Source organism: Cherax quadricarinatus, chromosome 49 (genome assembly GCF_038502225.1).
Source record: "Cherax quadricarinatus isolate ZL_2023a chromosome 49, ASM3850222v1, whole genome shotgun sequence".
NCBI classification, from domain to species: domain Eukaryota; kingdom Metazoa; phylum Arthropoda; class Malacostraca; order Decapoda; family Parastacidae; genus Cherax; species Cherax quadricarinatus.
The window spans coordinates 20,173,162-20,187,618 of record NC_091340.1 but is presented as its reverse complement, the minus strand read 5'-3'; the positions used below and the strand labels follow the sequence as shown (position 1 = coordinate 20,187,618).

Here is a 14,457-nt window from a genome sequence, read left to right as displayed (position 1 = left end):
TATTTCATTAATGAAAACGAGCCATGGGTTTAGCATAATTTACACCTTGCATATGACTAATGGTTCTATACACTGTACCATTTCATTATTCTGAAACGTAAGTCATTAGGGTGTTTCGTAGCTGAATTACTAGAGCATTCAGCTCACACACCGAGGTCTGGGGGTCGATCCCTGGTGTGACTGGAAACATCAGGACGTGTTTCCATAACACACCTGCTGTCCATGTTCTCTCATCAGTAAAATGGGTACCTGGGTGTTAGTGGACTGGTGTGGGTTGCATCCTGGGACAAAATTAACCTTATTTCCAGGAAATGCTCTGCATAACAAGTGGCTTTCTATACAGTAGTATGTCACTGATGTCAGCTATGGTCTGTATACCTTGTACATGTAAAAATAAAGATATAATTATTGAGAACTGTCTTATTTACACTGCAGGATGCAACTGAACATTTGACTAACACTCAGGTACATACTTCATGCTAGGCTAACATAGGCAGCAGGTATAAGGAAACATGACTAACATTTCAGCTGTGCTGGGGATGGACTGTGACTGCTGAGTGCAGCATCTACACAGTATAAGAAGCACTGCAACAGGCCTACTTCAGTGCTCTTTTCTTATGTTAAGTATATATAGGCACAGGTACACACAAGCACAATTATTATACACATTAACATCTGTAAAATACTTAGGACAACCAAAAAAAGTGCCTTATTTCTAGTGTGGTTCTTGTTGTTAAGCTCTGCTGATACCATCAAATAAGACACCAAAAATCACTGACCAAAATTCCCGACTTGAACCTCAAAATAGAGAAAGATCAATTAATATAATGATAAGATAATATTCACTGTAAAATGTGAGCGAAATAGACTATTACAATTAATAAGCACATTCTTCTACTGGCATGTCAATACGGGAAATAGTGTTACTGGCTGGACTACTTTATATGACCTTCAGTATGCCTCCCAGAGGAATACTTGCCATCAAGCTCATCACATGGCTGCCCAAACTCACATTCTGCAGCAAACTGGCGGTGATGTAGGAAAATACTCGCCATTTTGGTGGGTTTTGGAAGTAAAATTCTGGGAAATGTTGTTGGGGTTTATAGGGTCACTGAGAGATCGCTGGTGTTGTTGTTGTTGTTGGGGTTTATAGGGCCACTGACAGCATACGCCGTATCGAACCCGGCTTTCCAGCGCTCGGAAAAGGAACCTCGATCAAAGTGCAAGGATGTTGACTAATAACTGCGTAGTGTATGTCTCTAATGCGCCCCAAAGCCAGCAAGAATGTGCAGGTACAGGCCAAGATCTCCTGACGGTGTGGAAGGTCAAACCCCTCCCCACTGAGAAGGAAAGGTATGGTTAAAGACTGCACCCCAAACGTGCGCAAGGCCGAAAGTAGAACAGTCCGTGCAGAGTGGTAACGTGGGCACCACAGTAGGAAGTGTTCCACCGTCTCAGGCAGTGAGGGACACCACAGGAAGTACGGAGAGTCCGGCATCTGAAGGCGGTGCAGATGAGCTGTCAGTCGTGAGTGCCCAACCTGGAGGCGAGTCAGTGCAACATCCACCGAGCAATTGGGATGGCGAGCTCAACGGCAGGAGCTATTGAAAAATCGAACAGAGCTCACTGCCGAAGAAGAGAGGGAGCATACCAGATTCTCCTACCATTTATAAATGGCGGATTTCCTTCCAAACAATTCTTGTGAATTCACTGCGGCCCAGTGCAAGACGTTGGTAATAGTAGGAAGTGCTTGAGCGAGGGAGGCCACTCGATCAGCCACTTCATTGCCTTGAATGCCAACATGGGCCGGTACACACTGAAAAGAGATGCTCCAACCCAGACTCCATGAGAAACGCAGAACTGCGTCTGTCGGACGACACCGCATAGGGACCGTGGATGGACAGAGCACAAAAGTGCTAGGGAAGATTGGGAATCAGAGAAGAGAACCACACGCTGAGGAGGAAGGTGAGCAAGGACAAAAACCAAAGCCTGGTGAATGGCGAAAAGCTCCCCTGATTGGTACGAGTGAGTAAGGTCTAACTGCCAGGTTTGACACAGAAAGATCAACAAAGAAGGCTCAGAAGGAGGGGAATACACAAATAACCCTCACAAAGAAGAGAGGAGCTTACGACGACGTTTCGGTCCGACTTGGACCATTTACAAAGTCACACTACGAAAAGGAGAGCAGGATGGGTATATACAGGCAGGAGGTGGTAGTAGTAGTAGTAGTAGTGGTAGTAGTGGAGGTGGAAGGAAGTAGTAGTGGGGAGGTGGTAAGAGTAGGAGGGGCCAGTCAAATACTAAGAAAAAGGAGCACTGCAAGGGAGCTAGGTGCTCACAGAGGATAAGAGCAAGAACACCGAGAGGGGGGGGGACAAAAAAATAAATAAAAGGAACAAATACACAGGGCAGAAGAAAGACAACCCAGAGGAAAAGGGGAAGAGGCAGAAGAAGAAAAAGGAGGAATCAGGTTAGGTCACGAGTGTTCTGAAGTTTGGAGCATTTTACAATGTAGTGGGAGAGGAAGGCATCTACAGAGACGAAGCCAGGACTATGATTCATACAAGGAAAATTGTGTATTAGGGAGGATTCAACCAGACGGCGACTGTTCAAGTTGGAAGTAGGGAAGACAGTTTTAGCAGAAGACCAGTCAATAGGATGGCTGTGATCTCTGACGTGACAGAAAAGAGCATTGTTAGTGTTGGCAAGCCTAACACTATTTTTGTGCTCCCTAAGTCTGTCAGAAAGAGATCGATCAGTTTCTCCAAAGTATTGAAGAGGACAGGAGGAACAAGAAATAGAGTAGACACCAGGAGCATCTGTAGAGGGAGGAGAGGTATGAACGAGATTAGTGCGAAGAGTGTTAGTCTGGCGGAAAGTAAGCTTGATGTCTAAGGAACGGAGAGAGTTGTTGAGATTAGAAAAACCGGAAATGTAGGGAAGGCAGAGGACAGAAGAGTTCCCAGGAGTAGAGAGATTGAGAGAGAAGAAACTACGTTTAGCACGTGAGAAGGCAGAGTCAATGAAATGGGAAGGGTAGCCAAGACGGGAAAATGAATTATGAACAGTGAAAATTTTAGGTTGAAGAAACTGAGAATCATATATGCGGAGAGCACGGAGAAAGAGGGAGATAAGAACACTTTTCTTGACAGAGGAAGCTTGATAAGAAAAGTAGTGAATGTACATGCCACTGTGCATAGGTTTGCGGTAAACGAAAAAGGCAAAACCTATATCTGAGCGGTGGACATGAACATCAAGAAAAGGAAGGAAGGAGTTAGATTCCCATTCAGCTTTAAACTTAATGGAAGGGGCAAGATTATTAAGAGCTTCAAGAAAAGGTTGGAAGAGACAAGAGTCATGAGGCCACAGAGCAAAGATGTCATCCACATAGCGGAGCCAGAGTGAAGGGCGCACATCGATGGTAGGAAGAAGAACAGTCTCGAAGCATTCCATGTAAAGATTAGCAAGGACAGGAGAGAGAGAGGAGAACCCATAGCCACACCGAAGGTTTGAGAATAATATTTCCCTTGGAAGGAAAAGGAATTAGAGTCCACACAGAGGCAGATAAGATCAAGAAAGACATCAGTGGGTATAGGGAGATAAAGAAACTCTTCATTGGCCTTCTAAGAAAATCAAGGACATCATCAAGAGGGACATTGGTGAAGAGGGACTCAACATCAAGACTAAGCATCTTACAGGTCGGGAGAGAGCGAACCCGTTCAATGAAGTCCTGAGAGTGACGGAGGTGGGCAGGAGAAAAAGTACCAAGAAAGGGAGTGAGGGTTTTGGCCAACCAAGAAGCAAGAGAATAAGAAACAGAACCTCGAGAGGATATGATAGGACGTAGGGGAATATCAGGTTTATGAGTTTTGGGAAGGCCATAGAAATAGGGCAGAGAGGGACAGATGACACGAAAACGTTGAATAAGGTCAAAGTCAGGAGGACAGATGTTGGAGAAAATCCTTAGTTTCTTGTTAAATGTTCTCTTGATGCGATCAAGAGGGTTGGATACGAGAGGAGTGTAGGTACATGAGTGAGAGAGCGAGACATCAGCTTTACGGAGGTAATCCTCGCAATCAAGGAAAACTACCGAATTACCTTTGTCAGAAGATAGTATGACAATGTTGGTGTTGGATTTAAGAGAAGAAAGGGCAAGTTGGTAACAGCGCGGAAGGTGGTGGTTCTTGGAAAACAGACTATCAAGAGCAGGAAGGAGAGCGCCACGAAAGGTGGACAAGTCAGGAAGATTACGGGAGCGAGACTGATGAAAAGAATCAAAAGAGCTAATCAGGGCAATACCAGTGAGAGGGGTAAGTGAAGTGGCAAAGGAAAGACCAAAGCCAAGAAGTTGAAGCTCATATTGAGAGAGTGAGACAGAAAACAGGTTAGTAACACAGTCAGTAAGGGAGAATTTAGACCAAGGGCTAGTTGAGATAAGACGTTGAAATTTATTTTGTTTGTGAATTCAGGTGAGCAGTGTCAAAAGCAATGGTAGAGAGAAGGTTGCAAAGATCTTGTGGAAGAGAAGCAGAGAGAGCACGTTGACGCTGATGGAGAGTAAAGAAGGCATCTTCAACCTGAGACTTTGTAGAAAGAATGAGCTGCTGAAGTAGGGTTGGGATGGGTTTCAGAAAATGGGAGAAGAAAGGTGGCAAAACTTGTTCAACAAGACAGTCATGCAGAAAGCGAAGCTGATTCTCATGACGCTGGGTAGCAATAAGAGCAGCCTCATAAGAACGATAGAGGGGCTTAAAAGAAGGAAGAACATTAAAAAAGTTGGAAAGAACAAGGCGCTTAACTGCTGGGTCCCTCGGCTGAGTGGTTGAGGGGAGTAGACGTGTGCTGGGGATCTGGACCTACTAATTCACAGGCCTACCCATTTCTCCCGACTGATAAGTCATCATTAAAACTCCTACTGTTGGAAGACAGCTTCAGTGTTGTGAGAACTCTTATGTGCGAGCTGTGACTAAGGATATACCTAGTCAAACACTGGAAATAGTTTTCCTTTTTTGCAAAGGCCCTCACAGGCCTCTGCTTCCCCTCTGCCTTTCATTTGACCTCAGCCTTTCGCCTCTATCAACATAGAGTGTAGAGGCGAATTTTGCTAGTCCACTGCTACTCGTGCCTCTCAAAATGCTCACAACTCATCGCTTTGCCAACCTGAGGAATAACGACGAATGTGCAGTCCTAAGTGAGTTGGTAACCCAGGTGTCCACACACTGAAAATTCGTCCTTCACTCCAAGACACGTGTGATAGAAGTTCTGCAAGCTTGGAGTGAGTAACAATCTCTACGAGTATTGCAGTGTGTGGTAACTCTTGAGAAGTCTGCCTCAGCCTGTGACCTTGAGCGAGGCACTGCATCACCTGCCTGAGACTTTCGCCCATATTAACTATGTGAAGAAAGGCGAATGTGCGTGCTCAGTTACCTCTGCCGTTCTCCTGTATCCCCAACTCTCGTCCTTTAAACTCAGCCGTTCGCCTCTATCAACGACGTGCAGTGTAGAGGTGTATTTTGCTGCCCCGCTGGTACTCGAATATGTGAGTTCCGCAAGTGCTGCAGATTTGTTGTAACTATTTGCATGAGTGGATTACGCTGACTTAGGACATTGTGCTACCATCAGTACCTACGTAGGCTTAAAATGAGTGAGGAATGTCTGGCCTGCTGGGTGACCTTGAAAATGGCACTATAAGACCCGCATGCCACTTACACCCATACTGCGTGTGTCTAGAGAGGTGAATGTCCCTTCCTCGACTTTCCTATTCACCGGTATCCCTTAACTCGTCGCCATTATCTACATATGGGATAAGGGCGAGTTTAGCTGATCCAGGCCAAACAGCGCTCCAAGCCAGCCAGTGAAGGCCAAGGCTACATCTGTTCTGAATCCCAGAATGCCTTTGTGAACGTTCTACAGTGTTCCGGCCGTACCTTCGGTGTTGTGAGAACTAGTTCTTATGTAGTGAAAATTTGTGTCATTCCAAGACACGAGTGCTAGATGTGTTAAGTGCTGCAGGTTTGGAGTTAACAAGTAGTACAGGGTTGGTAACTCTCGAGACGACTGTGGGCCCAGTGAATGACCTTGAAAATTGCACTGCGACCTGCAGGCCACTACACCCATATTGCCTGTGTCTAGCGAGGTGAATATCCTTTCCTTGTCCCTTCTCCTTCCTCGATTTGGAACTCAGCCGTTCGCCTCTATTTGCTTGTGGTCTAGAGGCGGTTTTTTTTTTTTTTTTTTTTTTTTTTTGCCAGACCACATGGGTGCTTGAGTGCCCGTGTCCTCTGTGCCGCACTCCGCTCATCTTGCGAGTGTCTAAAAATAACAAAAAGGCACAATACCGTGACTGGAACGATACACCATTGACTTTGTCAATGGTCCAAGTCGGACCGAAACGTCGTCGTAAGCTTCTCTCTTTTATGTGCGGGTTATTTGTGTATTGCGAGTGTCTCCTGTGTGCCTGCCTGCCTGCCTGCTGCAAGCAGGTGTCCGGGTGGTTGGCGCGGGCTTGGTGAGCACAGTCAAGCAAGCTTGAGGGCAGCACTAAAAGCTAGCCAGAACAAGCTATGGCAGCCTGCAGTAATAGCTGTCCTAGGGCCCAGCATGTCTGTATACGTTCTGCAGTGTTGCTGGCATACCAGTGTTTCCTGTAGTGGCTTGAGAACAATTTGACGAGCATTGCAGTGCTGACATTTTGAGTGGGACATGCCAGAGGTTCACTTATAAACATAGTAAGCTTGTGGTGATTGGCTTGTACACAGTGAACATTCATCTGTCATACGTGTGCTAGAAGTGTTAGGTGCTGCTTTCCCCAACAGTTAATTGTCACTTGTAAGCCTGTATTAAGACTTTAAAAGGCTCAGAGTGTACTTCAGTGTAGTGACGCCTTACATTTGATAAATCAGTGTAACACATGCTCTGCTCAGTGTAACTGAACTATTAAATACGGTTACATAATTAAGTTGCTTGTCCTAGTGTCATTGCTGTGTTTTCTAATACATTTTCTCGTTCAGACTGAAACTTTACTGCTAAATTCCCAGTAATATTTCAAATTGCAGTGTTCATCTGTGGTGTGAGTGTGTAACTTATGCTTTGTATTTTTACTGTGAACAAGCTTACTGCTGCATAATGTTCAGTTTCATGAATACTTTCTTACTTGAGTAATTCGGTTACCTTTCAACTGTGTTAAGCAAGAGTCAGCCTGTTAACATCTATGTTCCTTGCCATCTCATCTAGTGGGTCTAGCGCCTAGTTAAAATTGTAATAGTAACAATTTGCAATCATTATACTTCTAGTTATACATTGTGTAAATTGTTTTAGACTATTTGATCAACTGGATTGTAGTGTTTAACTTCTGATACACCAATTTAATGACTGCAGACACGCACTGACACATAATAAACACATTAAAACGCTAGTACCTCTCCAGAAGCTGGGCCTAGTGTGTGACTTTGAGAAGTTGAGAGTGTTTATTACGACCAGCGGTGTATCACTCTCACCTATATTTACATCAACAAAAGTGTATTCTAAGTGATAAAGTGTACACTTGGTGTGCTTGGTAGCACTTGTCATACATAGTAACACGTGTGTAAGTGAGATTGTTTAGGTACTGGTTCATCTATCTACAGCTGCACACTTATGCTTGCATACATGTATAACATAGTAATGTGTGAGTAACCCAGGATGGACCAAGGAAGTCAACCAGAGTGATTTATCTCATTGTCATTGTAACATCACCTAGTTTATTTTTTTTTTTTTTTTTTTTTATTTTTTTTTTTTTTTTTTTTTTTTTTTTTTTTTTTTTTTAGTAATTCTGTTTACAATCTATGGTTGGGATAAGAGGTTGTCTTCAGCATTCATTGTGATGTCTGCTATATTATTATTTCAGTGAGGTACATTAGGTGGCAGTAGCCTGAACTAACTCAAGTGGAAGTTATCATTTGAACCTCATGTTTAATGTGATGTATGTCAGAATTCTAATTTTATGCTCAATATTACCTACTTTCTCTCTCTCTCTCTCTCTCTCTTTCTCATCTTTGTAATTTGTGAGAAGGTGTAAGACCTCGCCTGTACCATCCATTATATCATTATATGTACCATATTATTAACACACATACAAGAGGTCTCTGAGTGTGTTTTTGGTGGGGTGTGTGTCATATTGAGTGGTGGTGGTCTGGGTTGAGTATGGTTGGAGGTGTTCATTGAACTTGAGCACTTGTGTCTTGTGATCTATCTTGGACTTCTGACTTTGTAGTGAATATTTGCTCTTGCATAAGCTATAAGGGAACACCAGATATCATCACTGGCAAACATGGCAACTGTCATAGAGGAACCTATTTCTGCAGGTGATGGAAATGATGATAGCTTCCAGACCTTTAAAAGTAAACAAAAGAGAAAAAGTGAGAAAGGGCTAGAGCGTCGACGTAGTCAGACTCACTTGACTCGTACACAATGTGATACTAAACGTCCTTGGTGCACAGAGGCTGCAAGAAGTCTTTCTTCAAAGGAAGAATGTGTTAAGCTGAACTTCCCTGACAACACCCCGCTGCCTGCTAAGTGTGCATGGCTAATGGAAGCTGTAAACAAGCATCCTAACTCAAGGATCCAATTTAGGAAAAACACACACAACTTTGTGTTTGTGGAACAGAATAAAGAGCTGATCAATGATCTACTTAGTACACCTTATCGGGACATTAAGCTGCTCCGACCTCAATCAGACACTCACCACTTTAAAAAATGGGTCAGTATCATAATCTTTGGATACCCTCTCTGCATGGACCCATCCCATCTGACTCTAAGTGAGCATATCATCAAGCCTAAAAGACTTAAAGGAAAATCCCAAATTATTGCCAGTTGGGTGGGTCCTGTGCCCCTCCCCCGGAATATCTGGGTGCATGGTTTACGTTTCCTAAACATCGAAGTGTACCTACCCCCTAAACGTAGGTGTTACAAATGCCAGCACTATGGCCATGTTGCAGTAGACTGTGGAATACTACATTCTTGGTGTGGTAAGTGTGCTGGGAAACATTCCACTAGAGAATGCACAGTAGGCCCTGACAGCCAAAAATTTAAATGTATTAACTGTAAAGAAGTTGGGGTTACAGTTTCCCACAAGGACTGCAGTCAGAACCCAAACAACCTTCGAGGTAAACCTGATAACAGTCCTTTAATGGTAACTGAGGATGGGGCCATCCAGTCTACCACAGCCAGATCTGAGACTGAACCTCTGCAAAGTGTGCAAGAACCCCACCTCACTGCAAACAATTCTGGTGATACCAGAATGCCATCACACACACCAGCTGTGGAGGAGCTAGCCATCCCTGCTAGCACATATGGAACTACTGGTCTGCCACTACAGATACCTATGGCTACACCTGAATATGGGGATGAGTTTGTCATTTCTCCCAATACACACAACTACAACAGTCAGACGGACACCACACAGGTAACCTCCCTGGAAATTGGAGATGAGTCAGATGCACAGGACCTACCTGCAATGAATGATGAAACAGAGAACACTAATGTAACCATGGTACCTGTTAAGGTGATAGGTGTTAAAGGAAGCACTAACCCAGAAGTGCCATCCTCCGGAGAGGCATTGGATTCGCCTGACCTTCCTCATATTATAACAAATTTCCAGAAAAAAATTGAGCATCTTGAACAGATCCTGACAAGTTTAATAAATATATGTAATCAGGATGATGCTCTTGAGCATGGTGATGATGTCAAAAGTGCAGCAATCTCCGTTCAGCTTCCAGCAATTTGTGAGAAAGAAGCCCATAACTCTTGCCTTCAAAAATTGCCTTATAACTGGCTGCCAAAATGCCGAAAAATGCTTAAAAATAAAGGTTCTGAAGATAAAGACGTACAAACTATGCTATTTGCTCTTAAGTGTCTGCACACTGCAGTCAAAGCATAATAGTTTTACCATCTTATGAGCAAGAGATTGTAATAACTCACTACAATGGATACATTACAAATCTTTTCATGGAACATTGCTTCCATCAGGAAGCGGTTGCCTGACTTACATCATATTAGTGCAACCAAGAATATTGATGTCATCTGTTTGCAGGAATGTAGATTGAAAGTTGGAGCACCTCCACCAAACTTGCCTGGATATGCAGCTTATAACCTAAGGTCAACCAACTGTTGTGTGATGTATGTCAGAAAGAGCTTGCCACATTCACTCCTTTCCTTGCAGAGTCGAGTTAACATGCAGTATCATGGTGTCAAAGTATTTGCAGGCGATTTTTCCATAAACATTTTTAATCTCTATGCCCCAGCGAACCAGCTTCGACCTGATGCTTTACCAGATCGCATCAATAGTGAACCTACCATCATTCTTGGAGATTTTAATGCCAGACATAAGAATATTGGTGGGTCTATTACAAACACCAATGGAACTAAACTAGTGAGATTGCTGAATGAGCATGATAATGTTCGAATTGTGGGCACTACTGAGCCTACTCACATATATGGTGGCATACTAGATCTGTGTCTTGGATTTAATACATCATATACGATGCATGACTCTGTCATAGTTGATGATCTTCTATCTGATCACTTCCCAAGACTAACAACTGTCAATCTTGATCACATCTCCAGCAATCAAGGAGCTAAATACAGAAGGAGGAAACTTATTCTCAAACCAGAACACAGAGACAGCTTTATTAACCACTTGGATCAATGGTATAAGAATTACGAGCCCACTGGCACACAAAAATTTAATGATGATTTAATTACCACTATTGAGAGTGTTCTCACAGATCAAGTGGGCAGGAATAGAAAACAAAGACCCTCCACTATAAATAACAAAAAAAAACCAATGTAAATACTATAATGATCCACAGCTGCGCAATCTAACACATGCAGCTAGGAGGATTGGTAAAGCATACCGTGAATGTAGAACCCCAGACCTGCTCAGAACGTTCCAAGCTGCACTAACAAATGCAAGGAATAGAAAGGAAGAACTTAGGCAACAGGAATGGGAACAGTTTGTTAGTGGATTAAATAGGTCCACCCCTTTGAGTTTGGCTTGGAAAGGTATAAATAAAATAACCAGGAAAAAGACTGGCAATGTTGCTCATCCCTTTCCTCTTGAAAAAGCAAATGACCTCATAAATGACTGGGCCAAAACATCCAGGCATGAAAGCCTTCCATCTCATATTAGAAAAAATTTAGAGAGTACTTCTGAAGAAATGTTGAAACTGATTAATTTTATGAGCCAAAATATTGATGAGAGTGATTGCCTCTTTACCGAGTATGAATTAGATAATGCATTAACCAAAGGTCGATCAACTGCTCCTGGAGAGGATGGTATAACCTATGATATTCTCAGAACTCTAAGGCACGTGCCTGATAACCCATTGTTGGCACTGTATAATCTCAGTTACATTGAGGGCGTTCTTCCTACTTCCTGGACCAATAGTCTCATTGTGCCTATCCCTAAGCCCCAACAGCCTGATACATTTAGGCCGATCTCCTTAACTAGTTGTCTTTGCAAAACTTTTGAAAGAATGATGCTTAACAGACTGTACTACAGAATCAGACATCAACTTTCCCCCTACCTCTATGGGTTCATGAAAGGTAAAAGTGTGCAGAACTGTATTTCCACCTTTCTCACTGCACACACCTCTACTAGTTTTACCACTTTTCTTGATCTAAAATCTGCATTTGATATTGCAAACAGAACAGTTATACTACATGAACTAGCCAAAATGAATATTGGTGGTAGCTTACTCTGCTGGATAATAGGATACCTGTCAAATAGAGTATCCTCTGTCCTTTACCAAGGCTTCAGAAGTGATTCTAAAGAAATGTCTTTAGGTACACCGCAGGGAGGAGTTCTTAGTCCCATGCTATTTAATATTCTGATTAATGCTCTCCTAAATGCTCTACCTGCCTCACCTAAACATATAGCTATAAGCTATGCTGATGATATCATGATCCATACAACAGGGCATAAGAAGATGAATACCATTCTTAATGAAGTTCAAACAATTTGTAATCGACTAGGCCTCATAATATCTTCCTCTAAAACAAAGATATTAACAAGCAAACGACATCCCCCACCCATCTATTTGCAGGGTGAAATCATTAGCTACGTAAAAACTTACAGATATCTTGGTGTAGATGTACCCTTTAACAAATCCACTATACCACAACTAAACAAGAAATGCAAAGCTAGGCTAAATGCTCTCAAAGCTGTTGCTGGCTACAATCCCAACTATGGTGCTAATGTGAGAATCGTGAGAATGATGTACATAGCCTATGTTAGGTCCTTAATTGATTATGCTGCTCCCATGTTGATATTAGCTAGAGAAAGTTCCCTCCGACCCTTGGAGTTAATGCAAAATGAAGCTCTCAGGACTATTCTTGGCTGTCCCAGATCTACAAAAGTTCTTAACATGAGGAAGGAGCTTGGTATTTCTAGAATCAGTGATAGGATTGTTGAAATTAACACTGTACTCGGTATTAGAATGTTGAGAAACGAACCAGACACTGTCACAGTGAATCTTACCAAGTGTCTAGAGGTAAATACACACAGATCTAAATGGATTGTGAAAACGTGCAATTGCATTAAGTTTTATAACCTGCATGAACTGTATCACTGTAGGCAACAAGAGCATTTCACCCCTCCATGGAAGATGTGTTCATTTAATATCACATGCCTACAAGTCCCTCCCAAGAAGCTCATTGCTAGTAATCCCTTCCTTAAATCTCTTGTTAGAGCAACTGCTCAAGAAGAAATTTTTCGCCTAGCTGGTAGTAATAAGTTATCACAAGTTATATACACTGATGGATCTAAACAGGAGTCTTCTGGCAGGGCTGCATCTGCTCTTGTTGCCACCTCCCTAGTTAAGAACGATAATAAATTTGTTGAGTTAGGCATAAGAATTAACAACTGGGCGTCTACACTGCAAACTGAATTGTTTGCAATCCTAATGGCGCTAAAGCTAACCTATGACACTGAGCTTGACTCTATCATCATTACTGATTCTATGTCATCATTGAAGGCTCTTGGCTCATATAATGACTCCAACAACATGCTCATTGGGGAAGCCAGGTATAGATACTCAAAAATTAGGGACAAAGGAATTAATGTACAATTGCTATGGATCCCATCACACATTGGATTACTCCTTCATGATAAAGTTGATATGTTAGCCAAGAAGAGTATCCAGAAGGAGAACGTAGAATATAACTTTGGTATAACTGTGTCTAGCATTAGGAATAATATTAGGAGAGAAGTAAATAATGAAGATGATTGTTATAGGAATGCAGTTAGAAGCCTGAGTAGATCTATAACCCACTATGATAACATGAACGTAGATAAGTATGTTTATGGAGCAACTTGCAATGTGAACAGACTGACTGATGTTGTAGTGGCCAAGCTTAGGCTTGGTTACAAGTACTTCTGGCAGTTTGGGAGACACACAGATGATGATCAAACTAAATGTAAATTATGTGATCAGGCATATGGTCACTCTCTTGAACACTATGTGCTTAATTGTCCACTTATTGAGGAATACAGAGACAGACAGTATAATAACCTATGTGACATGTCAAGATATCTTATTAATGAAAATAAGATACCAGATATACTAAGCAAATTTCCTAAATTTGCTTGTAACAGATAAGTGAACTATAGATATGTAGATATAAATCCATATGTATTCCTGTTAACCCTTTGGGGCCTAGTTCCTAGGCCTTTTGTGTATCCATATGCTCTCGCGCTACCGTCCACAGGATGGATATGGGGTGCACAATAAACTAGCCACTTCGGTGGCAAAATCTAAAAAAAAAACTGCTGGGTCCATAAATAACAAAAAGGCACAAAGAAGAGGAGCTTACGACGACGTTTCGGTCCGATTTGGACCATTTCTTCTCTCTCAAACTCTCTACTCCTGGGAACTCTTCTGTCCTCTGCCTTCCCTACATTTCTGGTCTTTCTAATCTTAACTCTCTCCATTCCTTAGACATCTAACTTACTTTCCACCAGACTAACACTCTTTGCACTAATATTCGAAAATGCTTTTTGTGAAAACAATGATTCAATTATATGCATGCCTTTACCACATTCAAAACAATGACGTCTCTCCCATGCTCATCAGCGCAGGTGCAGAGCTTCCCTGTTGGTTCTCTTCTTTAAAATACACTTTAGAGCAATAGTAATGTATTAATCAGGTATATTTACATTATAAAAAATATATAGCATAATTTTGGGAAATTATTTTCCACACTGCGGCCGGGAAGAGGTCGTTGATAAATGACTCAAATTACTGCTTCCTTTAGGAGATGATTCCAGCCGGTTCTGGCTTGAGTGGCTGTTCTCCTAGTAGACCTTACTACAATTTCATCTTCCTGCATCACTTGGTCAGCATTACCTTCAATATCACTCGTCACTTTCCCTTAGATTTTCATTTACATTTGAGTGAATACCATTCAATTCCAAGGGAA

At 42.2% G+C, this 14,457-nt stretch overlaps 1 protein-coding gene across 2 annotated transcripts in view; it reads right to left on the bottom strand.

The window, feature by feature from the left end:
- LOC128697089 (uncharacterized) overlaps positions 1-1,153 on the bottom strand; it is a 199,965-nt gene extending 198,812 nt beyond the window's left edge. For both annotated transcript variants that reach the window (XM_070095243.1, XM_070095244.1), the window contains exon 1: positions 1,013-1,153. The gene's annotated coding sequence lies outside the window, so the exon portion shown is untranslated. The remainder of the gene's footprint in view (positions 1-1,012) is intronic.
- Between the last annotated feature and the right edge of the window lie 13,304 nt (positions 1,154-14,457).